The sequence below is a fragment of the Protopterus annectens genome, chromosome 14.part0 (assembly GCF_019279795.1).
Source record: "Protopterus annectens isolate FY-2018-M chromosome 14.part0, PAN1.0, whole genome shotgun sequence".
NCBI lineage: Eukaryota > Metazoa > Chordata > Ceratodontiformes > Protopteridae > Protopterus > Protopterus annectens.
In genome coordinates, this window is record NC_056748.1 from 655142829 (window position 1) to 655170498 (window position 27670).

At 39.9% G+C, this 27670-nt stretch overlaps 1 protein-coding gene across 1 annotated transcript in view; it reads right to left on the reverse strand.

The window, feature by feature from the left end:
* ANK3 (ankyrin 3) overlaps positions 1-27670 on the reverse strand; it is a 2432060-nt gene that overhangs the window by 1976368 nt on the left and 428022 nt on the right. The window lies entirely within an intron of this gene.

The window sequence follows — 27670 nt, forward strand, 5'->3', positions numbered from 1 at the left end:
TTAGATGGTAAGACATAAATAAGTAACTAAAAATGCATATCATGACAGTGTCTGTGTGTGTGCAAATGTACTAGATGGTAACGAAGACATGACTAAGTAACCAAAAATGCACATCATGACAGTGTCTGTGTGTGTGCAAATGCACTAGATGGCAACGAAGACATGACTATGTAACCAAAAATGCACATTATGACAGTGTCTGTGTGTGTGCAAATGCACTAGATGGCAACGAAGACATGACTATGTAACCAAAAATGCACATTATGACAGTGTCTGTGTGTGCGCAAATGCACTAGATGGTAACGAAGACATGACTAAGTAACCAAAAATGCACATTATGACAGTGTGTGTATCTGTCTGTCTGCGAAGAGCATTGCCAAAATATTTGGAATTAATAACATCACATTTCTACCTCCAAATAAACCACTCCACTCCACCTTCCCAAGACAGCACACATTTCACAACAGCATACCTTTCCATATAGCTTACACTTCAGGACAATATACCTTTTAGCACAGAAAAAAGTCCAGAAATTATAATATTCAGCCAGTCTGGTATTCTAAATAAAAAACAGTGACACAATGTGCTAACTTTTGTAAACATGGCAACATTTTTAAAAGTCTATACCATGCGGTACATGGCACATATCAGGTCATACTCCAAAATTTGGTCAAAATCTTGAATATCCAACAAATAAACATCTGTGCACTTTGGTTTGAGCCACCTACTTGCATACTCTTTACAGAAATTAAATTTAGGACAGGTAAATAACATGGCATGCACTTACTGTATGCTGTACTTTTAAACTACCTCTGGAGATTGGCTATTGGAGCAGAGGATTAAGTCTGTGATTTATAATTCCTATATTGCTGGGTTTGATCGCCTCTGCTTTCATTTGCCTACTGTGTAACCTTGATGATGCTCCCAGGTTGCCAGTGAAAAGGGACTGTGTGTCCAGTGGGTCTACCTGATATCATTATTACACAGTCTATGTTTTTATTAGTGTGCATATCTTCCATGGTGGGTAATATGAGAGACTTATCGAATTAAAACGAATAAACAGACAGTAGACAAAATATGTGAATGAGTATCACATGCCATACAAAAGGTGGTAGCAGGACACATTATAATTGCTACAAGTGCATGTGAAATAATATCACGCAGCAGCCTATTGATGTACAGTCAGAAGCAAGGCCCAGTAAACACCAACATGTTAGTCAATACAGTCTAGTTCAATGTACAATAGAAATAATCAATTCTGTTTTACCATCAAAATATAAGAATGCATGCCCTCCAAGCCACAAAAACAGTAAGGGGATGAGGAAAATGATACATTGCAGGAAACGGATATAAAGACAATGAAGGCAAATCATGATCGGCCATATCATTAGATATCAAATTTTACAGAACAGTGAGCTAGCATTGCAGATGAATGTTTAAATTAACACAAAAGCAGGACAGCATCATGACCACACTCGAAACATTTAAGAAAAGTACTGCAAACTGAATAAGATGTGAAGCATTGTGGTTTTAGGAAGCTTACACAGCAGTCAGCCTGTAGTCTTACTGAGAATAAGTGTCTAAATGTTACCACTTGGCACGTGACATAAAATAATCAAATTATGAAACTCTTCTGTAGAAACTTTAAAGTAACATCCATATTGCATTTCCTAATAGTACTAAGCCAATTATATTATCATTTTGATTTTGTATTATTAATAAACCTGTGTAACCATAGCTATGTTTCCTTCATATGTTGAAGGCAGAAAAGGCTCCCTGACAAGAGTCATCTGCACAATACACTATCATGAACACTTCGCTTCTTGATATCTTCCTACAGCTCCCAGTGTCACCAGTATGATGAATAAAGCAATCTGACTTTTTTTCATTGTGTCAGCAGTGCTCAAACTTTCATTCACAGATGAATTACTTAGAATAATGTCACTATTTTTAGTTTTATATTTGGGAGAGTGTAGGAATGTATTGCAGCACAAACAGTACTCCATTCCTCCCACCATACATACCTGCCTGCTCAGAACTTTCTAGAGAAGACTGATACAGAAGAGAAAATAAAATTAAAAAAAATATGGCACCAGCAAGTAGTTGAGAAAAGTTTGTCTGCAACATTTACCATTTACTATCGAAAAATGAACCACACCCTAAAATAAAATGAAAACCTTTTTTGGTATAGCAATACTTTCTACATTGCTAATGTTGTTTACACACTGCAAGTGTTTTTTTATTACTAGTTTCTAATTTGTAATACCAAAAAGGACCTGAAGGTTGTTACCTCTCTGGTTTAATTTTATGGGACCATAACCTGCACTGTGGCTAAAAGAACGGATACTATGGTAACGCACCTTTACTGATTTGTAATATTAAATGATATGCTCTGACTTTGTAAATTTTTGTCTCTGATGACATCATCAGTTTGTCATTTCGAAGGTTCGACCGTCAAGCTTGCAACCTACAGGAATGTTGAGTTCCACAACTTAGTGCTGATGTTTTCTACTTTCCATATATTTAGCAAGATTCGTTTTTTTTGAAGGAACCTAACAACACATGACTTCTGATTCTAAAGGGCAGCTTACTGCATGTTAAGAGGTGTTCTGTAATGTATAATGCATCTCTTGCATTTCTGTTAACTACTGATATTTTCAATACTAAGTTCTCACTACAGAAAAAGTAGTACTAGGCGGTGTTAACCTCCCCAAGTGATACATTCCAGGTGCATGCTATGTAGATCAGCCATTACAGACAAGCCAAGAGTCATCCCTAAGGAACCCATATGAAATGGAATATAATGAATTTCTGATGCATTCATGAATTCAACAAGGTTTTCAAACATATAACTTTTGCAGTAAAGAATTATTATGGTTATGTTACTGTGCCTTTTCAAGCTGTTTCGGGACACTTGCATAAAGGTTACAAAATCAGCACTGTATTCAATACAGAGTCTGATCAATGAGAGACACAGCCGTACAACAGGCTTTATCAAATTACATGACATGTCCTTTAGAATAAGCCAGGCTATATAATATGTTTTTCTGGTGCTGGTTGGCACAGTCTAGTAATAGTTTAAACAGTATCAGTCTCCTAAGTGTAGCGCACCTTCAGGTGTAGCTGAAGAGATATGGGTTCCTTCCTACATGACTCTGGTGACACCCCTATAGGCCCAACACACCAAGGTGGCAAGAGGGACAGATTTTATTCTTGGTACACATCTAGTTTAAAAAGGCAATAGCATAACCATAAACAAATTATTTCAACAGTGCACCAGTTAGCAATAAAGCAAAGTGAGATATGTATGCAATAAAAACATACATTCACCCTCTTCCCCAGAACTCAACAGAAGAAGGTCTTGACCATCAAACATGCACAAAGAAGGCAATATCAATGAGCAGTAAAGCTTTATAATGCAGCAATACAAACACGGAAAAAAATGCAATGTCATTAAGTAATAAAGAGTCAAAATACAACAATCCAGACATGAGAAAATGCAATGTCACTGAGCAGCAAAATTCTTGAAAACAGCAGAACTAGCACGAGCAAAATGCAATGTCACTGAACAATGAGGATTTATAATTGCAACAATACAAATATGAGAGAATGCAATGTCATTCAGCAGCACTAACACCCTCTACCACCTTGATCAATTCTAAACAGACCAACTATGAAACACTCTATTACACCTTGTTCACTGGCCAGTGACTACTTAACAGTCTTGCTGCCGGCATGATGGGGCCCAAGTTGGAGCTCATATGGATTCAGTTATTTGTAATCCACAAAGCATTAAAGGGGGGGGGGTACAATCTTATAAAAATATAAAATGATGGCCAGAGCCTCTCACCACTCTGTCAAGAATATACTAATGACCAATCATTGTGGTTCCTCTGATGAGAAAAGTAGAAAATCACCTACCAGAACTCTGGTAATCATCTATGGCTTCTTGTTACTAGGCCCAAGGGAACTCCTTTTCCTGCTGAATCATAACAGGCATGGAATTACTGGTTTCAGACTTCTCTCCTGATTCCACAAAATACCATATCCAGGATTTCAGCAAGACATAGACACAATCTGCTACTTCACTTTCCTGTCATCCCAAAACACTAGAAAAGAAAATCCAGTCATGCTGCAAGGCCCTTTTTTCCCTTCAGCTCCGTGTTTCAGTCTTCCCTCCTTCAGCTAGTGTTCCAGAAACCTCTTTCACTTTCGAAATTGTCTTTTATATTCCTGAAAATGAGCTCCACCTTGTGGTATAATGGAAAACTACAGTCTATTACTTCTACATGCAATACCGTGGGAGCTACATAAGAATATTCCTCACAGTAGGATTATTAAAACATTGGACCATTTATCTTGTAATCATAACTGATGTACTTTACCACCAAGTCCCATGATGCCTCATTTACTGACATTTATTTAAGGTCGTTATCACTGTTCCAGCACTGTGATATTTTTGTAAGACTGTCTTGGAGAACTTCAGCATCTTTTACTATAGTAATTATGTAACCCAATTTGCAGCCATCAGCACAATTAGTTGCAGAGAAATCAGTTTCCACTTTTACAGAGGAGAAGAGTAGTTCAAAAAGAAGCCACCCTAGTACTGAACCATGTTGTATACCACTGATTACTGGCTTCAGGGAATACATGTAGCCACCACACCCTCACTTGTTATACCCTGGTGACTTGGACATGGATGAGCATTTATTTATCTATTTATTCATTTTTTGTTTGTTTGGTTAAATTATAATTATGCCCTTTGTGAAACAATGTTGAAAACCACAGTATAGTACATATAAGCAGTATGTATTAAAAAATCCTTCATCAATCTCTGGTAACAACTCACTAACATCACAAGGTACAAATAGCAGGATCAGTCATTAACAAACCCATACACTTCATTGGGCAACAGAAGTAGACCTCCAAATCATTTTGGGTAACATCCATTCTGATTCTCTCCATGATTTTACATAGAATATTGGTTGGCTTGATGTATCTGTATCTAAAATTGTTTGACCGTAAATTAAATTCTCACATGTAAACTGGTACTAATACAGACTGTTGGCATATGTTATGTGACCACGTTAACATTTTAAAGTACAGAATTTAGTTAGTCACAAAGGAAGCGGAGTACAGCAGAAGTAAGAACAAAACTCCAAATTTAATTCCAAGAATGTGTACTTATAACATACGGATGAGCGCTTTCACCATTACAGCTTCTTCAGATCCTTGTATAAAAGTCACAGTAGACCTCCCCTTATATAAGCAGCTCAATTAATCAATTAAAACAATTTAAACAATTAAAAGCAATGCTGGAGAATTTAAAGAACTCACTCATATATAAACAAGTTAATGTAAAGTAAGACAAAAATATATAAAACTTGCATAGTGACCTAAAAACATATAAATAAACATTCTGATAAATTAATATTGATAAAATACATAATCAAGAACATATACAAATAAATGATAGTTCATTTTATGTGCCTGCGTTGTCTCAGCTTAGGTTTTATAGAAGCTCTGTCATTCAACCCATGCCCCCTATCAGCTTTCAAACGAATGATCCAGTCAGTCTCCTTAGATTCAGTAAGTTTTTGGATCCCCCTTTCAACATATTCATTATTAGCAGGCTAGGCCATTTTGTCCAGTTCACATAGTCTTACTTCACTTTTGGGCATTAGTTCACACCTCCAGAACTCCTTTAAATCAATGCAGAACTGGTTAACCATCACCAGCTTACTCCTAAATCCTAATAAAATAAAAAAAAAATCATGTTACATACTGATAGGATTTCTGCCACTATTGTACCCTCCAGCTACATTATAAGATCTACAAATGGTACATCTACTAAAGGTGTGAAAGCCATTGTGTTTTTATGAGTTTTAGTGGATGACCAATCTAATATCCAACCAGTGTTATCAACGAAGTAAGTTAACAGTAAACCAAAAACATTTTACTATACAAATATTAGCCAGTCGTGACAGAGCTTGCACATATATCTGCAAAATCGTACTAAACCATCCTGAGCTATTCCTGTACCATTCTTAACCATCACTGCTTGCATTGAAACTTTGTACAGCTACTACTCATCTCAAGTTAGCCCACTTTATTCTCCAGTCTCCCAAAAGGTGGCAATTGTTTAATCTATCATAAAATGGCATACTCTGTCATACTCCCTTAGCTATGAATTTCTGGGCATCTTGTTTCACCATTATGCTCTAAGGACTACTTTAGATAGTGTATGTATTCTAATGCTGTCTCAAAACACTGGAGTAATTTCATACCCACAATAGATAAGCTCCTCAAGAGGAACATTTTCAAAAAAATCCCCAGTCACATACTAAAACAAAAAATGAGCCTGCAGTTTTAATGCTACGGACATCTAACTCTCTCTCTGTTGCTTCTTATTTTGCCTCTCCCTTATGGCAAGGATAGTATCACTCAGTCACCTTTTCTCTTTTCAAGACCTTTGTATTACCTTCTAGCAAACATTTTTTTACCCTTGACAGTGGCAGTTAATAACCTCTTACCAAAAAGTCACTGCACATTTGGGCCCGATTAATTACTGGTCACATAGTTACACCAGGAACTATAACAGAATAATCTCTGACCTTTGTCATTAGATGAATTTGGTTAATAGGATTGTTAAGCCATCTGTTTAAGTCAATGTATAACAATTCTTTGTTGAACATATCAGTAGGTCTTGACCCTATTTAAACTGCCTTCTGTACATCTCATCTAATAGTATATATGAATAATTCATATTTTCTGCATGCATATTGACCATTTTTTGTGTCTAGTTATTTTATATCATACATGTACTTATTTTTTAAGAATAACTCACATTGATTGCGCTGTTTATTTTAATTTGAACACTGAACAGTTATCAGACTGTAAAACGGAAATAATTAATTGTTGCTGATCCCTAACTTTAATGTGCTTTATGGAGGTTTTATCCCAATGTATGGGAAAAATTAATAATGCCCAGGTGGACTACTATATTTATCAAATTCATTAAAATAAATAAACAAAAATATGTAATATGTGAATTAGATACTTTCAAGTTACCAAAAAGTACACTTTGAAATGATTTATGAGAAACCAGCTGACTAGAATATAAGTGCTATTCAGATAATCATACAATCTGCAGACAGGCTACAAAGAACAATGCTAAATGCCTTCTTTGTAGATGGAAATGTACCTAATTTTAAGACAGCAAAAATAAAGTTGTGTGTCACTAAAGGAAAACACATCTGATTAAAAAAGTCTCATTCTGGTAAACTTAGAGGACAGTAGCAGAGGACAGGCTATGTACTACTGACTTTAGGCTTTTCCCTGTTAGGGGTTGCCACAGTGGAACTCCAGTCCGCTAGTGGTTGGCAAGGAATTTTTACAGTGTCGAGTTGCCAGACCGGCACACAACCTTCAAAGAAGGCACACCCACACATGCTCGCACCTACCTGCATGTCTTTAAATTCACTAGAATGCAGGGAGGACATGCAGACTCCACACAGAAGACGCACCAGCCAAGAATCAAACTGGAGAACCTCTTGCTGTCAGGTAACAATGCTAACCGCTGCAAAAATACTTATTTAAACTTCTCTAGCCTGTCTGTTACTGCTCTTAGTTTGCCTTACTTTTGTTAGAGTAAAATGTTTCTGTCATGATTATTCTTCACAAAATGCATATTAGCTTACAATTTCTTTGCAAACATGTTTGATGAATTATTTAATATTTGTTCATGTTAAAAATTATATGAAGTATAGATGCATAGTTATGCAAACCACAAATACTTATTGTAGATCTGAGTGTTTCACAACTGTATTCTAATATCAAGCTGCAAGTGTATTAACAGATGACTGAATGTAAAAAGAAAGTAGTGCTGAAAGGGTTAAGAATGTTATAAAAACTGGTTTCTGAAAGCAAGAAAGGACACACTGTATTGTAAGCTCTGACCTTCCCAGGCTGGGGTGGATAGTTACAAGGAATGTTGGGGAGTTAGAATGTACTGGTACTAAAATATACAAGGTCAGGAAACAAGACTGCTTAACAAACCAGGTGGCCTGTACTTTTCTAAAACATTATTGGTACTAAAAAACATGATTGTCCACGTGCATTGAGCGAGAAGCATGAGGGTCTGCAGAAATCCTATTTGACCACGTCAGTATTCTGCATGCATGTTACTGATAAGAAATTAAATAAAGAGTGTGTATTTTTGCTGCTTGGTGAAACTGACTTTAAATTGTGTAGATAGTCTCCCAGCACTGAAGTATGTGGATTTTATAATAAAAAGAAAACGTTTTGCACATCCTGAAGAGTTATTCTTGACTCAAGACTAAAAGGTAATTAAAGTTATTTATGTACTTTTTAAACTGCACTTTAATATCTGGTACCATGCTTGGATTCTGAACTTTGATCTTGCTGCAGAACACTGTGGAATGAATTATAAAGGGCCCAGCACAGAAAGTACGGTGAATTCCTCACTGTTTTGTATGGAATGGTCAGAGCTCGGACCCTTAACTATTCAGGGTGTGCAAACATACAGGCTAAAGATGGTAAAATGGCTTTGGGAAAAAATGTTTTTCTTTCTTTCTTTCCTTTTTTAAAAAAAAAAAAACTGCAGTTCAAAGTAATAATGGCAATGTGTTTATTGTGTTGTTAAATGACTGACTGCTTTTAAGTATTATACTGTGTACTGCTTTGTTAAATGACTGACTACTTTTAAATATATCATATGTCCTGTTTTGTTCAATGACTGACCTTGCTTTTAAGTACTCTTATGTTGAATGTCTGACTTTGCTTTTTAAGTATATGAGGTTCCTATTTGTTGAATGACCGAGTTACTTGTTCGGTATGTGGTATCTGCTGCCTTGTAGAATGACAGAAATTTGCTTGTTTGTTGTATGCAAAAGTAATAGTGGGCGGTTCCCACAAGTCTTAACAAAAAGTTTATTAATTTATATAAAATAACAGACACAAGGAAGTGCCTTGCGTTGAGGGCGGTACCCTCAAGGTTATAGTGAGCGGATCCCACAGCAACTAAGGACAAATTGTTATTATATATATATATATATATATATATATATATATATATATATATATATATATAAAGAGAAAATTTAACACAAGGAGGCACCTTGTGTCGAGGGCGGTACCCTCAGGGACAAAAAGGTAAGAGGTATGACTGTTTGCTTTCTGCTGCTTTCATTTATGACTGCTGAAAAGTTAAAAGTAGAGTTAATTCAAACTGATGTGCCTACAGCATGTTGAAACGTGTGGCTGTTGTCAAATCAAGTCCAGGTGTGACTGTATGAAAGTACCTTCAGAGGGTCCGAAAGAATGGTCAGTTATGGACTCAATTATCCCAACTGCAATGCTGGAGCTATGACTTTTGAGCTTGTGATGCAATGATAGTAATCGGGTGCTGTGGAAAAAGGCTGATCAAAACCTCTCCTCTATCCTACCCTTCCCTCCCTGAATGGTGTGTGGATTGGTATAGTTTTTTTTTCTTTCCTCTAAACTGCCAGGACACAGGATCTGTAAGGTAAGTTTAAAAAAAAAACTTTTTTTTGGCACCTTAAAAAAATGGGGGGGGGGGGGTAATGCTGATTTGCATACTATGTCTAAATGTTTTCTAACTGAAAAAAAAAAAAAAAAAACATCCATGAAGGTTTAAGATGAAATTTAAAAAAAAAACATTACAAGCCTACTTTAACAGATTTAAAACAGATGCTTCAGGAAGTTGCAAATGAAATAAGAACACAGTTGCTTGAAAAGGCTAAAATAACAAATTTCACTCCCACAGAAAATGCACTGCTAAATAAAAGGATAGTATTGTTAGATTACAAAAGTGTGTCAGGCATGTAGGCAAATAATGTCCATGCAGATTATTTGAGTCATCTTAAAGCAGTGTTTGCTAAACATTCAAAAATATTAGACCCAAATGAGCAAGCTAAACCAGCTATTGCAGCTGCCTTTGTGCAGGGTTTGCAAACCCTGTACACAATCAAATGAAGCAAGTGCTTATAGACTGGCAGGAAAAAGATTTGAAGTCCTTATTAAGTGCTGCAAATCACCATACTGACTATGGCAGGGTAATAAAAATAAAAATTGACCCTTTGCTGACACTGGATCAAAAAGGACCCTATGTTACAGTAGAAATAAATGCAAAACCAATTATATTCTTGGTGGAACTCAAAATACTAGGTCTGTATTAAAAGTTACTTCAGACAGTTAAATACCAGTATAGGAACAAAGTAAAGCCAGTTGGTGTAACAAATGCTACTGTTACATATCCTGTTTTAAAACCTATATCCATTTATTTAGGTCTGATTGACAAGAAAGGCATTATTTTCTTTGAGTACAACTGCACCAGTGAATCTTCTGTGTGAGCTGAGTGGTACCGTTTGCTGTACACCAGAGGGGGTGTATCTAGATATTCCAGCAGAATCAGTGGGGAAAGTGTTACAATTCTTAGAAAAAGCTGGGAGAAATCTTTTGAAAGCATACCGACAACTGAAAACTGCTGCAGCAGGTACCTGCTAACTTATGGGTTAAACATGCTAATAAAGTAGGTATATTAAAATCTGCAAAACCTGTAAAAACAAAACTGAATCTATCAAAAAACCCTCCCTAAAATTCTATGGTATCCACTGAAATCAGACACACAACAGGAAATCAAACCTGTAATGCAGTCTTTGATACAAGAAATAAATAGTGCCAGTTAAGTCTTTGTAGTGTTCCTATTCTCCCTGTAAAAATAAAAAATATAACAACATACTTATAGGTTTGAGCCAGAGCTAAGGTCTGCAAACAATGCAGTATTAAAAACTTTTTCTGTGGTTCCAAAAGCAGCAGCAGTACTTAGTTGATAACCATCTACAGTGAAATATTTTTCTGTAACACCTCTCTGTTCAGCATTCTTTTTTCTACCTATCCATTCTGAAAGTCAGTTTCTGTTTACTTTGACTTATAAGGGACAGTAGTATACATGGACACAGTTGACATAAGGATGCACTGTATCTTTCATTTTTTTTCTTTCCTCAAATTCTAAAAAAAAAATACATATTTAAAGGATGTGATATTTCCAAGTGGGTCTGTGTTGGTACAATATGTAAATGATTTACTAAAAGCATCAGATTCTTTTCAGCAGTGTTAGCAGAATACCCAGCATCTTTTAACTATCCTTGCAGAAAAAGGACGCAAAGTGTCAACAGAAAAAAATACAGCTATGGTTACCTCAGGTACGTTATCTTGGTCATTTAATATCTCAGAGTAGGATCTTACAGTAGCTATCCCTCACTCTGAATCATCTTTATTACTTAAAATGAAACTCAGCCCTTCTTGACTGCACGTCTAACTAAATATAAATGTCCACTTATTCTTTTCCTGATCCATCTGTTTCTCTAATACGCTGTTCTGTTCTAAGTCCTGCATCTGTGTTATCTATTGCTGAGAATGGTACAGAGCATGATTGTGTGTGTGTGTGAGACTAACTATCTGCTTTCTTCTAGAAAGGACATAAAGGACATTCCTATCCACAATGCCAGATCGAACTGAAGACGTACCTGCTCAAAATGAAAAAATGTGTTTTTTTGCTGTTAAAAATTTTCATTGAATGCCTACTAGAAGGGCATAGATAATTTGGCAGATTATGCCACCAAGTAGATTATAAAAGTAATAATTCTTATGTAATACTATTGTATAACTCTAATAATAATGACGTCTGATTTTAACAGTGTCAGTTTTCAAGCTGAGGCATCACAGGGAGAAGCTCAGAAGTGGCCCAAAGATGGATATATTAAATCCTCTAATGGAGTATAGCAACATCCAGATGGCCGACTGGTGACGCTTGCCTCCTTGCTACCTTACCTGGTAAGGGCATATCTTTCACTAGCCCATGCAGGTAAGGCAGCTTTATTTAATCAAATTACCCGAAGTTGGTATACCACTCATGTCTCCTCTGTGATACTTCAGTATGTTAATAGCTGTGCGATTGTTTAAAATACAGTGTTTGCTATCACCACCTCGGGGACTTTTTGTTAATGTAGAGCTGGACGTTGTCCAGATGACTAAAGTACACAATTTAGAATAATGTTCTATTAGTAATCTGTATGTTTTGTAAAAGCTCACCCATGTCACAAAGCAGATTCTGTAATTTGGTGTACCTTGTACTATCACTTTTTTAATTTTAGTCTTCCCTGTCCCAATCATCTGCAGTCATCTGAACTAGCAGAGAGGGTTAATAAGACCGTATTAAAAAAAAAAAAAAAAAGTTTTTTCTTCCAAGATTTGTACTAAACAAAATTTAAATGGTCAAAGACATTTTGAATTCTACAAGGAAATTGAGACCCTATGAGAAATTAATGGGAAGACCCACAGCCCTTCCATTTGCTCCCCCTGTGTCAAATGAAAAGATTAACTCTAATGGATAATAAAAAGAAAATATCGATTCTTACAGCAGTATCTCTTCCTCTACCACCTGACTAGCCCTGTCACCAACTGCAGCTGGGTGACTGGGTTTATGTGAAAATCTTCCAAAGAACGAACGGTTTGAGCCAGAGGTGAAAAGGCCCTTTACCTTGTAATCCTCACAACCCTGACTACCGTCCAGTGTGCAAGACAACCAATATGAATTCACTCATCCCACTATAAGAAGACCTGCCATGTGCTCCAGATTCATCATTGCTGGCGAAAGAAGACCAAAGTGTGAAGGACGAATCATCTGCCCAGTGAAACATACAAGGAGAAAATTCAACTAAAATAGCACCTTCATGATGAATCTGATGACAACAGGTACTTTTGCTCTGTTTTTGTTGCTGTTTCCTTTAATAACCTGGTCAAGAGAAAATCAGTTTCCTGTTAGTTCTTTGAGAGTACGCTGTGACAAACTTTTGTGTATGTTTACATATTCCTCAACATTCTAAGGCAGAGATTCCCATGATTCCAATTCCTGCATCACAAGTAACATCTGAGAAATAATTTAGTGACACTGATCTAATCTGAAATAATCTAATTTTTTAAAGTTGTTTCACTTCAGCTTGCCACCACAAATCGTGGGTACACATGATATGCCAGAAATGGGACTGTGCCAGTGGGAATCAGCAAATACAATGACACTAGACATGGCATGGGCATGACAGAGGACCGTTACTACATTTGTGGTGATCATGCTTACCCCTGGTTACCCACAAACTGGTCTAGATAATGCTTTGTAGACTATATTACTCCAGCTATTCAACATTTCGAACAGCCACCAGCAGGTAGGCTGAGAAATAAGCGAGTAATCCACTGGACAGAGCAAGTATTTTCAGTTAACTCCTGGGTATGGAGTGCAAAGGACAATGCTTGAAATCACCGTGCTTACTCAAATTCTTCAGGAGGTAGCTAACCATACTTCATATCACATCACAATGACAAATGGAAAAATGACTGCAATGTGAACTGTAGTGTTACAGAACCCATTGGTACTCAATATAATGCCTGCTAGAAAAGGGGTTGTCATTGTTGTTCTTGAATTACTGACTACCATAATAAACAAGAAAAGTTGGCAAATGTCATGAAGCAGAAGGACAGACATTTAGACATTTGGATGGTTGGTCAGTGTAATTGGTAACCTGGAAAAGTACAGTTTTGTACCTACCATAAATGTAGATGTTCGAGTGTTCACCCTGCTGCAGTCATCACACTTGGGTTGTCCTGCCGTCAGGCAGTCCCACAGTCGGCCCGAGTTCCAAAGTCTTGGTCCGGCGTCGGTTGCTGTCGCTTCTTCCCCGACGTCAGTGCACCAGGGGTATATAAGAGGCATCCGACGCCATTTTCTTCAGTTTTTCTTGCCCCAGATGTCAGGTGCCCCCAATAGGTAGGCAAAATATATATGTATAGCTAGATAAAAATAAAACAATACCTTTAGGCAGAAGCAAATACACCACAGAGGTTGTATAGGATAGAGTGGTATAGATAAGTTCAGCTAGTTCAGAGGAGATGGACGGAGGGTAACCTGGACTGCAGCAGGGTGAGCACTCGAACATCTACATTTATGGTAGGTACAAAACTGTACTATGTTCATCATGTTACCTTGCTGCAGTCATCACACTTGGGTTGAATCCCAAAGCTAAGGATGGGAGGTGGAGTTAAACAGAGTTAGAAGAAGCTAGTAGACCCTGCAGAACTGCAGTGGCAAAACCAGCTCTAGCCTTAGAATATAGAGGCAAGTGATAGTGTTTGGTGAAGGTGTGCACTGAACTCCAAGTTGCAGCTTCCAGAATATCCTTGGTTGGCACTCCCCTGAGAAAGGCTGCTGATGTAGCTGTAGCCCTGGTGGAGTGGGACCTAATGTTAGCAGGTACCAGTTTCCCATGATGCGTGTAGCAGAAACGTATGCAATGCCCTATCCATTTAGAAATGGTCTGTTTTGAGATAGCTTTTCCTTGTGATCCTGTAGCATAGGCTACAAAGAGCTGGTCAGATTTTCTGAAAGCCTTAGTTTTGTCCAAGTAGTAACGTAATTGCCTGTGAATGTCCAAAGAGTGCAGGAGCCTTTCTCCTTTGTTCTGGGGATTTGGGAAAAAGGTGGGCAAATGAATGGTTTGGTTTAGAGCCACACTGGATACCACCTTTGGCATAAAGGAAGGGTTAGTTCATAGAGAGACTCTGTCTTGATGAAAAATGAGGAAAGGCTCCACTGCCATTAGTGCCTGTAGCTCTGAGACTCTTCTAGCTGAGGTTATTGCTAGTAGTAGGGCAGTTTTCCATGACAGAAATTTTAAATCAGTTGAAAAGGCTGGTTCAAAGGGTGGCAGTGTAAGCTTTTCCAGAACAAAGTACTTGAAAAGGCTGGTTCAAAGGGTGGCAGTGTAAGCTTTTCCAGAACAAAGTTGAGATCCCAAGTAGGTGTTGGTGCTCTCCTTGACGGTCTTATGTTCTTAGCCCCTCTGAGGTACTGTCTTAGGAGTGGATGTGAGAATAAAAGAGGGTCCGTGTTGTAATGAGCTGAAATTGCTGAGGCATTGATCTTAATAGATGAAAAGGAAAGTCCTTTGTGCAACATCTCAGTTAAATATTGTAGAATCTGAGGAATGTTTGGATCAAGGGGATTTTGGCCTTTAGCCTGGTTCCAGGTGCAAAATCTTTTCCATTTGTCTGAATAGGTTTTCCTGGTGCTGGGCCTTCTGGCCTCCAGAATGACATCCATAACAGCTTTGGATAGAGGTGTTGGCTGGTTGTTTAGGTAATCTGCCATGCAGCCAGGTTTAAAGTCTTGAGCTGGCTGTGTAGAATCTGATTGTCTCGCTGGGTGAGCAGGTGAGGAATTTGTGGTAAAATCCATGGTGGGCCGTGGGCCATGTTCCTTAGAATTGGATACCAATGCTGGCGTGGCCAGTCTGGTGCAATGAGTATCATTTGTGGCCTCTCTAATCTGATTTTCAGCAGTACCTTTGCTAGAAGAGGCAGTGGAGGAAAGGCATACACTGTTAATGTTTTCTAACTGAATGAGAGGGCGTCCACTTTCCAAGCTTGTGGATGGAATGTCCTTGTGCAAAATTTTTGAAGTTGGTAGTTTTGGGGGCTTGCAAACAGATCTATGTCTAGGCGTCCCCATTTTTAGCTATCATTGCAAATACCTGTGGATCTAGTTTCCACTTGTGTGGATCCATGATGTTTCTGCTTAGGTCGTCTGCTAATGTGCTTTTCTTTCCTGGCAGAAATTGTGCTTGTAATTGAACCTGGTAAGACAGTGCAGTGTTCCACAAGGTCATTGCTTGCCTACATAGAGGGTAGGAATGTGTGCCCCCTTGCTTGTTTATGTACCACATTACTGTGGTATTGTCCGTCTTTATTATTAGTTGTCCTGGGTGTAACAGGTCCCTGAAAGCTGTTAGGGCATTCTGTACTGCTAGCATTTCCTTTTGATTGATGTGAAGATGCCTCTGATCTGTAGTCCATTTGCCCTGAATGCACTGTCCTGTCATGTGTGCTCCCCAGGCATAGTCCGATGCATCTGTTGTCATAGTTTGCCTGGCTGTGGGTAAGGTGAAAGGCTGACCCTTGTTGAGGTGACATGCCTGTGCCCACCATAGAAACTCCTGTTGAAGGCAGAGAATGAGTGGTATCATTGTTTCCAAGCTGTGGCTGTGCTGAGTCCATACGCTTTTCAGGTACCATTGTAATTTCCTCATATGCAGTTTTGCAAATGGTATTAGTAGTATAGCAATAACCCACGCCTGGGTGTGGGTAATGCTGGATTTACCCACGGTTGGCGTGGTTTGGTCCCGGCGGCCGAGGACCAAACAAAGACAACCGTGGGTAATCCAGCATTACCCACACCCAGAAGTGGTTATTGCTATATAATGCCATTATTTAAGAAAATAAATAATTACTTTTCTTAAATAATGGCATTGTATAATGCCTCTTTGCTGCCCTTCCGCACCTTTTCTGGTGTTCAGGCAGTTCTGATGTACCGCATGCCTCGCAGTACATCAGAGTGTGGGCAAAAGCAACGGAGAACGCAAGTTCTCCGTTGCTTTACTGTCTCGCTATGTTAAATGGGTTTAACATAGCGAGACAGCTTTAAAATAAGCAACGGAGATCTCCGTTGCTTTTTAAAGCTGTCTCGCTATGTTAAACTCATTTAACATAGCGGACAGGTTTAAAGCAACGGAGATCGCAAGATCTCCGTTGCTTTCACTGTGTAAGCTATGTTAAAGGAGTTTAACATGGCGAGACAGCTTAAAAAGCAACGGAGATCTCCGTTGCTTTTAAAGCTGTCTCACTATGTTAAACTCTTTTAACATAGCGAGATGTTTTACTAACGGAAAAGTCCGGGCGACCGGACCTTTTTCCGTTAGTATATTGAGGGATTTACCACGGGCACGCTGGTTGGGCTAGCCAATCAGCGTGCACGTTTTTAGGGTAGGCATTGTATAATATGCAATATGCCATGAATCCCAAGGCCTGCAGAATTTTTCTTGCAGGGAGTTGGGTCTTTGTTGCCATTATTTTGAAATATTGAGTCAGCTGCTGTTGTTTGTCTGGCGTGAGATAAGCCATCTGGGCCATTGTATTCAAGCTGGCACCCAGGAATATTATGTTTTGTGAGGGCACTAGTTTTGATTTCTTTTCATTTACTGTGTACCCTAGGCAACTTAGAAGGTGTTTGACAAATGCTAGATGCTTTAAAAGAATGTCCTTGTTTTCTGCTTGAATAAGGCAGTCGTCCAGGTATGGGTATATTTGAATTCCTCTTTGTCTGCAGTATGCAATTACTGGTGCCAGGCATTTTGTGAAGACCCTGGGCGCAGTAGATAAGCCAAAGGGCAGTGCAGAGAATTGATAATGCGTTGAACCTGCAATGAAGTGGAGGTATCTTCTGCAATTTTGTCTGATAGGGACATGCAGGTAAGCCTCCTTGAGGTCCAACGTTACTAGCCAAGCATTCTTGCCCAGCATGGGAAGAAGCTGCTGTAGTGTTAGCATCTTGAATTTTGGTACTTGCAGATAGGTGTTCAGAACTGAAAGATCCAGAATGGGTCTCCATGCTTTGTCCTTTCTTGGAACTAGAAAGAGTCTTGAGTAAAAACCTTGTCCTTGCTCCTGAGTAGGTAACTGTTGAATGGCTCTTATGTCCATGAGAGCTGTAATTTGTTTTGTGCCTCTGCCCATTGATTTGGTGGCAGGTTTGGCATTCCTTTTATCCTTGGTAAGATATGAAAGTGGAATCTGTATCCTTGAGAGACGATGTTTAGGACCCATTTGTCTTTTGTGATGATGTGCCAGTTGTCGGCAAAAAATGCTAATTTTCCTCCCAAGGGAGCTGTCAGGAGAGATTTGCTTGGTAGTTTGAGGATTGAGTCATTGTGTTTGTCTTCTGCTAGCCTGGGGCCTGTTTTCTCCTCCTTTCTGGGTAGCAGTACCCCATTAACGAGGTTTGTAAGGGCCTTGTGACTGACCTCTGCCCCTTGGGCATCTGTATTTGCCTCTCTGTGATCTGTCAGATGCTGGAAAGGACCAGTTTTTTGTTGGCCAATTTCTGCTGAAACGAGGGGTTGTACCTGTAAAAAAATCCTTGACCGTCTGCATAGACTTTGCCTTATCCTCCATTTTCTTTAAAACCTCTTCTGCTTTGACACCAAATAATACATCCTGCTGTAAAGGTGCATCCAATAATTTTGCTTTAACATGATCAGGAAGGGTTTGTTCTTTTAACCAAGCATGTCTACGTATGACAGAGCCAGTAACAGCTGCTCTACAGGAAGCTTCCAATGAATCAAATCCACATTGTAAAGTATGTTTGCCCACCTGTTCAGCTGCATGCAACAGATCCTGCATTTCCTTGAATTCAGACTGTTCAGTATGTGTGCTCATTTTTTGTTTTAATTGAGACATTAGGAATTGCTGATATTTCAGCATGTGAAACTGACAATTTAATGCTCTCATAGCCAGAGTTGCTGAGGTGTATATTTTCTTTCCCCGTCTATCTAGGGCTCTGGAATCCCTTTCAGAGGGCACAGGATTTTTAGCCATAGAAGCTTTGGCTCCCTTAGGACCCTGGGAAATAGTTTCTGGGTCAGCCACAGGGCTTTTATAAAGGAATTTGTGTGAGTCAGGTACTCTGTAGTATCTTTCTGGTTTGGCTGGAGCAGGAGGTAGAGAGTCTGGATTTAGACTAGACTCCAAGTAAACATCATCCACAATATCTAAAACTGGAGGGATAGCAAGTGGTCTGTGCTGGGGTAGTAAAAGGAACTCTCGGAGCCTTTTCTTAGAATCAGAGTAGTCCTGGCCTTCCCGGTGGAAATGTTCCCTCATGGTATGTAAAGTTTCCCCAAAGGAGTAATCTTCAGGGGGGGGGGGGGTGCTGAGGGAATAGAGTCTTCAGCATCAGAGTCTTCATAAGGTGGAAAAGTGTAATCCTGTTCCTCAGAAGAATCTGAGGAAATTGAAACCTGGTCAGAGGAAGCATAATCCTCCTCTTGTCTTGGTCTTTTATCAGGAGGGGGAAGGGAACCCCTGATTAGGGTAATTAAATCTTCAGCCATCTTAAACATCTGCTTCTTAGGCATGGGGCCTTGAACTGTAGACTGATGTACAGTCTTCTTTGGTTTTAAAGGAGTTTTAAGTTAGCATACGATTTAATGGTGAGTGTAGTCGGTCTGAAGACACCTTCTGCAACCGAAGGTGTTTCCACTGCACCGGGGTCTACTTCTGCTCCGGTGTCGGAAGGGCCTAATGAAGATGGCTGCGTCGGCCTAGTAGACTCTGCTTGAGAATCCGCAGCTGTCTGGGTTTCCAGTTCAGCGATCGTCAGGGGCTGCGTAGGTGCCTCACTGAAAACCGGAGAACCGGTGACAGGCCCAGCAGAGGCCTCGGAGTCTGGCTTGTTCCTAGGCTGCCTGTCCTTATCTTTGCGTTTTTTATGCATGCCGGTCGTCGGCTGTTCCAACGGCATGATATAATTAAATTTCCTACCAAAGTAATGTCATGCGAAGTCAAAACAGAGTTTGATAGTTCGTTTATTAAACCTAGCACAAAACCGACAACCTGTGACGTCGTGGTCTGGGCCTAGGCAAGGAATACAATAGGAATGGAAGTCCTTATGAGGTATTTGCTTCCCACAAGAAATGCAATTGTTAACTTTTTCTGACATCGGACTGAGGCAAAGAAAGGTTCCCCAACGGGGTACTTAGCTTTATTGAAGACTTTGGACTGAAATTCGAATCGAAAATCTCAGGTGTCGGCCGACCGGCACTTGCGAACTGCTTCAGCTTCGGGCACCGCGCGGCAAGAAAGACTGAAGAAAATGGCGTTGGATGCCTCTTATATACCCCTGGCGCACTGACGTCAGGGAAGAAGCAACAGCAACCGACGCCGGGCCAAGACTTTGGAACTCGGGCCGACTGCGGGACCGCCTGATGGCAGGATAACCCAAGTGTGATGACTGCAGCAGGGTAACACGATGAACATCTGGAATATTGCAAGGTATAAAACCAGGTATTATTCTTTTAATTGTCTTAATATTTTCTGTTCTAGAGGCCGTGGTGGTGCAGCGGTTAGCATTGTGGCCTCACAGCAAGAGGTTCTCCCATTCGATTCTCAGCTGGAGTGCCTTCTGTGTGGAGTCTGCATTTCCTCCCCATGGTCAAGTGACATAGTGACATATAAAGACATGCAGGTAGGTGCGTGCGTGAATGGGTGCCTTCTTTGAAGGTTGGGCATTGGGCTGGCAACTTGGCACTGTAAAAGTCCACTGCCAATCATTAGTGGACCGGAGTTCCATTGTGGCGACCCCTATCCAGGAAAAGCTGAAATACGTTTTTAATATTTTCTGTTCTAAAGACTGTAATCACAAAGTCTAGGATTGCACCTATACGTGAAATGCCACTTATACCTGATGAATGAAAACACAATCACTACAGATGAAGCGTATTTATCAAATTAAGGAAAATCAAAATATAATTGTGTATTTTATGACACTAGTAGTGTCAGAGGAGGGAGTCTGTTAGAGAAAAATGTATCTTTCATGATTATTATTCACAAAATGCATATTAACTTACAATTTCTTTACGGACATGTTTGATGAATTATTTAATATTTGTTCATGTTAAAAATGATATGAAGTATAGATGCATGGTTAAGCAAACCACTAATACTTATTGTAGTTCTGAGTGTTTCACAACTGCATTCTAATATCAAGCTGCAAGTGTATTAACAGATGACTGAATGTAAAAAGAAAGTAGTGCTGAAGGGGTTAAGAATGTTATAAAGACTGGTTTCTGAAAGCAAGAAAGAACACCCTGCATATGTAAGCTCTGACCTTCCCAGGCTGGGATGGATAGTTACAAGGAATGTTGGGGAGTTAGAATGAACTGGTACTAAAATGTACAAGGTCAGGAAACAAGACTGCTTAACAAGTCAGGTGGCCTCTACTTTTCTAAAACATTATTGGTACTAAAAAACATGATTGTTCACGTGCATTAAGCGAGAAGCATGAAGGTCTGCAGAAATCCTATTTGACCATGTCAGTATTCTGCATGCATGTTACTAATAAGAAATTAAATAAAGAGTGTGTATTTTTGCTGCTTGGTGAGATTGACTTTAAATTGTGTAGATAGTCTCCCAGCATTGACATATGTGGATTTTATAATAAAAAGAAAATGTTTTACTCATCTTGAAGAGTTATTCTTGACTCAAGACAAAAAGGTAATAAATGTTATGTACTTTTTAAACTGCACTTTAACACCTTTCTTACCTGCATTTTAACACCGTTTTATACAGCATGCTCTTTGTCTTTCTAACATTGTTTTATTTGTAATGTTACATCATCAAAAACTGCAGAATGGAAAGAGACCTCTTCTAAGCAGTAGATGTACATTCTGGAAATTTGTGGATGGTATGAAACAGACATGATAAATATGTCATTAGAGGTACCAAATTCAGTCATCTCTTGATGTTTAGAGAGACCAATGGACTTTATCATTACTGCAAAGTAAAGGTACGATATCCTTGTTATCTTTTTACACTTTAAAGTTATTTAAATTATGGTAAAGAGGAATAATGCAGTGCTGTGGAACAAAAACTTTTATATTGCCTACTTGTATTTGGACAGATCTCTCAAATCAAAAGTGATTTAAACATGAACAAATACATTTACACTTGGAAAAAGCCAACTACATTGTACTATGTTATCAAGTTAGTACAACAGTTCAGTCTGAATCAGCTGGATCTTCTGTCTGAATTAGATTACCACAAAAATACAGCAAACAACAAGAAATAAAGCAGATATGTTAGAATGCACATTCTCCCTAGCACTTCAGCTACAAGATTTCTAAGTTGATAAGTTTATCAGTAGACTTCATTCTTTACAACTGAAAAAAATCCGGCTGCTGTTTCTTATGATAAAAAAGTCAAAAAAAGGAATGCAATCAACAACAACATCATCACTCCACCTCCGTGTGATGATGTGAGGTAGTGCCAGCTATGCCAGGAGAAGTAGGGCAGAGGATATGTAACATATGCTAGCACAGCTAGCTGGAGTTTTATAAAGAATTATATGTCATTTATATATCAAACTGATTTGTACAGGTGCGTGTGCTGAAAATGCATCTGTAAAGTTGCTTGTGTTAAAAAATGTACCAACAGTGGGTCCTGTTGGATAGAAAAGAAATACACCTGCATGTCAGACTGTATTGTAACTGTTGAAATGAATATATTCTAATAGAGGATACTGGAAGAGAAATCGTTAATCTCAGTCCAGCTTACTTTGAAAAATAGTCTGAAATTAAATCACCTGGTTTAGGCCATAAAAATTGTATCTTACAGTTCTTATTACAGCCAGACACGAAATGTCTTTGAAAACCTGTAAACCAGGACTAAGAATCCTACTGTATTGTCCTTACGTTCACATGTTCATAGGTAGGTACTAGGCTATCTGCCCAAATGCATTTATAAGCCTAGCCATAATGTGATGGCTTTCGCTGCCCCCTTAGATTAGTTCTCTGTGCCTCTGTCCAGCAGAGCCACTGAAGTGATCCCCGGGGTAAACTTCCTGTTTCCCATCCCCTCGTCAAGATTTCTCTTGAAGAGTGTTAGTGAGGAGCTTTGCCTAATGTAGACTGGAATCTTGTTCCAGAGCATGAGAAGTCTCTTGGACAGGATTCAATCCCTCTAGCACGTCTTATTTATTGTTGTGGTGAGGTTTAGATCTCTAGAACATGTGGCTTAAGGGGATATGGTTTTCTTTAGGTGGAGCATGTCCATCAATTATGGGTTGGACATGGCCTTGTATGTCAGGCAGAGATTCCCTCTGAGTAGGCAGTATGCAACAGAGTACTTCAGTCGAGCTGCATAGGGCATCTGTTTGAGGCCAGTGATCCTTTTGGTGAGGTACTTCTGTGGTCTTTCCAGCTGTTACAGGTGTCTTGTAAGGTACATCCCAAATGTGACGTTGTACTCTATGATGGGTCTGATGAGTGATGCGTAGAGGGGCACAATGTCCTCTTTTGATCTGGATGCAAACCCTTTTGTGATTAGGTGGGCCACATAGAAGGATTTTCTAACCACTTTGGCAATGTGATTATCAAAGGAGAGATTACTATCTACTTAGGTCCCCAGATCCCTTATTTTGTCTTCCGTGACTGTGGTGGTGGTACTGCAGTAGCGTTGTCGCCTCACAGTATGACGTTGTCCTGTTCGATTCTCAGCTAGAGCGCCTTCTGTGTGGAGACATGCGTGAATGGGCGTACCTTTGTTGAAGGTTGTGCGTCAGAGCTGGCAAGTCGGCATGTAAAAATCTACTGCCAATCATTAGCGGACCGGAATTCCACTGTGGTGACCCCTAACCGGGAAAAGCTGAAAGACACAACATTTAGGGGGCTACCACATATGTGGTAATTTGTGGGTACTTTGTTTTTTTCCAAAGGGGATGACTATACACTTTTTCGCATTTAGCGTGAGGCATGGTTTTGACACCAGGTATCTGTCTCAGTGAGACCCTTTTGGAGGATGTCTGTGTCAGCTGGAGATTCAATTATAGCCCCTAGTTTGCAGTCGTCTGTGAACTTGGTCAGCCAAAGTCCTCCTGTGCTAGCCTGTACCTTTGAGAAGTATATGCTAAACAGGAGGGGTCCTAGGACTGAGACCTGGGGAATGCCACTTTTAACCGGTTTAGAGTCAGACCTAGCTCCCACAACTTTTACCATGTAGGTTTTGTCAATGAGCCAGTTATCAACCCATCTCATGATGTAGGGGTTTATGTTCAGGGTGGTGAGCTTGTCTATAATACCAGAATGGGGAATGGTGTTGAAGGCCTTTGCGAGGTCTAGGTAGGCTGTGTGGACCACCTTTCCTTCATTTATAGCCTTGGTAACTGTCTCAAAGAAGTTCACTACGTTTAAGAGGCATGATCTGCCCTTAACAAAGCCGAACTTGGTAGGGTCCAGTATTTGGAGATTCCCAATGTCTCTGTTAATGAGATCTATGATGCTGTGCTCCATAGCCTTGCAGACCAAGCTAGTCAGGCTTATAGGGCAATAGTTCCCAGGGTCTGTTGTGGCTCCACCTTTGTGGAGCGGAATAACCATTGCTGTACGCCACTCTATGGGTACGTAGCCTGTGGAGAGGCTGAGTTTGAACAGTGTGTTTAGGTGAGGGGTTAGTTCATCTTTGAACTCATGTAGGACGCAGCCTGGGACATCGTCCGGACCCATTGATGATGTGTTTTTGGCTTTGGAGAGGGCTGTTTTAACCTGAGTGTTTGTGATTTCAGGGGCACTACATTCTTCTTGTATGGTTATGGACCCTTTTAGGGGTGAGAGGGAGGTGAAGTTTTCACTGAACCTGTCTGCCAGGATGTTGGCAATATTGGTCAGTTCAGTGTATTTTGTGCCATTCTGCACTAACTCTGAGCAGATCTGGGAATTGCCACTTAGATTCTTGACATATCTAAAGAATGCCTTGTGGTTATCTTTGGAGTCTTTGGCAATTTTTCTTTCGAAGCTAGCCTTGGATGATTTTATGAGGAATCGTAACTTCTTGCCAATACTAATCAGGGATGTCTTCACCTCTTGGGATTTTACTCTTTTCTGTACTAGTTTCCTCCATCTATTGCATAGCTTGTTTATGACAGGGGTCCACCAGACTGATTTCCTTTTCTTGGAGGAGTGAGTCTTGGTTTTGCTTGGGATAGCATAATCCATGCATTCTTTTAGGTCCCCGTGGAGTGAATTAGTAAAGGATTTTGCAGCTTGGACAGCGTTATCCTTTAGCATGGGGGATTTGAAACTTTCCACCTTGGTCATAAGTAACGTGAAGTTTGCTTTTGAAAACGTTTTCACGGTGGTTTCTTTGACCAGGGTTGGGGGCGGAATGTGGATATCCAGTGTGATTAGTTTAGGGTCAGATCTAACCAGCGAGGGGTTGAACTCTGGTGTTGAACACCGATCACCCATGTTTATGATGACCAGGTTCAATATGTTGTCACCTCTGGTGGGGGTGTTGACCAGTTGATCCAGGGTGTTTGAGTTTATAAATTCTAGGAAATATTGGGCAAGGGAGTTAGTACTTGAGTAGTTCTCCCAGTTAATGTTTGGGCAATTGAAATCACCCAATATCAGGGTGTTTGATAGGACCTTTATGTTTCCCAGTGTTTCCAGAAATGCAGAATGGGAGTCCTGGGACATGGTGGGTGATCTGTAGCAAGCTACAATTTGAATTGCAGTTCTGCCTGTTGTTAGTTGGACGTGGATGATCTCTGAAGCATCATGCTTTGCCACTAAACTGGAGGTGTGGGCATCCATGATGAATATGGATACGCCCCCACCTTTTTAATTTCGGTCCAGGTTTTGTGGCTGAAATGTATGGTACGAATTGTAGCCTGGTAGTGCTGGGGTGCTCACTGGAGCCTTAAACCAGCTTTTTGTTACTGCGCATATATTGATTTTCTCCATACTGAGGAGTGCCTCGGGTGCATGCATTTTGAGGTTTAGACTACTGGCAGTGAGTAGCATTGCCCTCAGTTTTTTGTTACTTGTGCTATTTACAGAAGTGGGTTTGTCTTTTGAGCCTTGCCTAAAAAAGGCACTATGGGGGGTGGCAAGAGCCTTGGCCAGTATTCGAAAGCCTAAGGGTGACAGGTGCAAGCCATCTCTAGCAAAGCAGTGTGGCTTGTCAAGCATGTCATCCCAGGCTGACAGACACTGGATCCCCTTTGAATGACACCAGAAGCTTAGCCAATTGTTGAAATTGATAATTTTTTCTTTATACCGTGGTATCATTCTTGGTGAGGGCAGGATGCTACTCAGGGTCAGGGTCATACCGGCCTGGGCTATGTGATCAGAGAGCTCTTCCATGACTCTTTTCATGTAGTCCAGGGAGGTAGGCTCAGGTCATTCACACCAATATGGACAATGACAGAGTCATATTTGTACTTGTTCTGGAGTGACCTGAGTGCTTGTGTTATGTGGCGGATCCTGGCAACCGACAGGCAGCTAACAGTAACCTTCTCCTTGTTCAGCCTAGTGAGTGGGACATCAGTGTGCCTGACTATAGAGTCACCTATTACTAGTGTTCTGGGCATGTTATTTTGCCTTAAGGGCTGTGACTGCGCGGCACACTGGTTTTGTGAAGTATGTGTTTTAGGGTTTGTGTTTGGGGGTGGAGGTTGCTTGGATGTCTGCTTTGGAGGTCTCTGTTGCCTTTGCAGACATTTATTTAGAGCCTCCGAGTATGTTTTTGTGTATTTATGAGTGTTTTTTGCTGGTGCTGGTTTCATAGGTCTATGTGAGACTGGTGGTGTGATGAAAGTAATTCTCTTCTCCTCTTGACTGTCTGGTCCAGTCTTGGGTTGAGAGAGCTTAGCCTCCAGTTTGGTTGTATAACTGCATCTCTCGCATGTATTAGTGTTTGGTGGTAGGAGGAGAGGGTTGTCTGTGTACATGAGGCAGTTGTAACATTGCCTCAAAATGCCCAGATTCACCAGTTGGACTGGAGAGTACACCTGAAACTGCCCTTTGGACATGCCTGGATAGGTACAGTGAGCTATTTTACTGATTGGCTGGTAAAGTCGAATAGAGAGCCTTGTCCTTCTCTACAGTATAAGGCGGTCTAGTGCTAAGGTTTATTAGTGCTTGCTATGGGTTTTGAGCAAGTGCCAGGCTGAGAAGTGAATGGTTTGTGTGCTTAAGTTGAAAGTTTGTCTTGTTCCAAGGGAAAAATTGAAGAGTAGACTTTGTGGAGCCGGGAATAGTTATACCCTAGCTAACCGGCGCTGCCTGACCCGCAAAACCGCGCTAATGCAGGTTTTATAGCAGGGAAATGAAAGAGATAGAAATTAGCCCAAAATGACCAATAAATTACTAGTTTCTGGGCTGAAACAACTCCTCCAGAGACAGATAGGCTGCTCAAAGCTCCCCTCTCTCACCGGTGAACATTGAAACTCTCTTCTATCCAAGTAAGGTATGGGCAACCACAGAAACTTGTAACACAGCCCTGAATTCAACACTAACCTGAAAACTGGACTATACTAGCTTAGAAAGGAGGGAAAAGAAGTATATTTTTTGTGAACTAGTTGCTACCGTGGAAGGGTGGAAGTTTTTGAAAAGGTTTTATAGCTTCTAAATGCTATAACACATCTTAGCAAAGGTGTGTGTGTGTGTGTGTGTGTGTGTGTGTGTGTGTGTGTGTGTGTGTGTGTGTGTGTTTACACATATGTGCAAGATTCTGGCTCAGTTTCTAGTAAAGGGGGTAGTGTGGGAAGCAGAAGTCAGATGACCAGATGTATGTGATGTCATTTTGTAAACCAGCACTGAAATTATATTTTATTACTAGATGAGACAGAAGTCTCATGGCAGTCTGTTTTTGAAACCTGACAAGGAAGGACCATGCATCCACTTGATCTTGCCTTGCTCTAGAAAATGAACTAGGGAACAGTAATTCTGTATACAATCAGGAGAATATAATGAAAAGGGAACAGTAATTCTTTAGTCAACCAGGAAAATATAGTGAGATTAGTTAAGTATTGTTTTTCTGTATGTGTGAACCTTTCCATCTGTGTTATTTTAAAAATTTCCTGTGACTGAAACTCTGATGTTTATTTTAAATAGATATTTAGTATTGTTATGTTCTTTTATTATTTATTATTAAATATATTTAAACGTTTCAGTGTGCCTGGTCT